This window comes from Trypanosoma cruzi (assembly GCF_000209065.1).
Source record: "Trypanosoma cruzi strain CL Brener chromosome Unknown tcruzi_1047053498709, whole genome shotgun sequence".
NCBI classification, from domain to species: Eukaryota; Euglenozoa; class Kinetoplastea; order Trypanosomatida; family Trypanosomatidae; genus Trypanosoma; species Trypanosoma cruzi.
In genome coordinates, this window is record NW_891304.1 from 1 (window position 1) to 614 (window position 614).

The 614-nt window shown below is 52.3% G+C and overlaps 1 non-coding gene across 1 annotated transcript, besides 2 other annotated features; it reads left to right on the top strand.

Moving 5' to 3' along the window:
• Positions 1 to 407: 407 nt before the first annotated feature.
• Positions 408 to 519, top strand: Tc00.1047053498709.10. Its single transcript, XR_008255130.1, has one exon. It is a non-coding gene; the product is annotated as a spliced leader RNA (transcript).
• Positions 520 to 544: a microsatellite.
• A 15-nt stretch (positions 545 to 559) lies between these two features.
• Positions 560 to 602: a microsatellite.
• Positions 603 to 614: the final 12 nt, after the last annotated feature.

A 614-nucleotide genomic window follows, 5' to 3' on the forward strand; every position in this document is an offset into this window, starting at 1 on the left:
TCGTGCGGCTGCCCCCCCCCCCCCACGTTGCGTGTCCTCCACCTCCTTCGGGCCCCCTCATTTTCGCTTCATGGCTGCTATTGCCTGCATCTTTGTTTTGTTTTGTGTTTTCTCCGTCTCGATCCTTTTATTCGCCTTTTTTCCGCGTATGCCGCGCTTCTTCCTGTGTTTTCCGGTGTTTTTGCCTTGCTCGCACACTCGGCTGCATTTGCTGTTCCACACTCGCCATGTGCGTCTTTTCCGCCCCCTGACGCCGTCCACGGCGCTATCCCGGGGCCGACGTCCCGGACCCTGACCCCTCCCCAGTGTGGCCTGGGAGGGGGGGGGGGGGTTTTTGTACACGGTCCCAAGTGCCGCGAAGGACCCCTCATCAAAATTGAAAACCGTTGTGGAACACAACTCCTTTCAACTAACGCTATTATTGATACAGTTTCTGTACTATATTGGTACGCGAAGCTTCCAACCCGCCTCTGGCGGTTATGTTTGGTCAATTTCTTTTGACCGGGGTCTACGGACCCCTTTTTTTTTTTTTTTTTTTTTTTTTGTGGGTCTGTCCGCCATATATACATATACCCCTATATATATATACCCATATATATATAGCCCCGTACCCC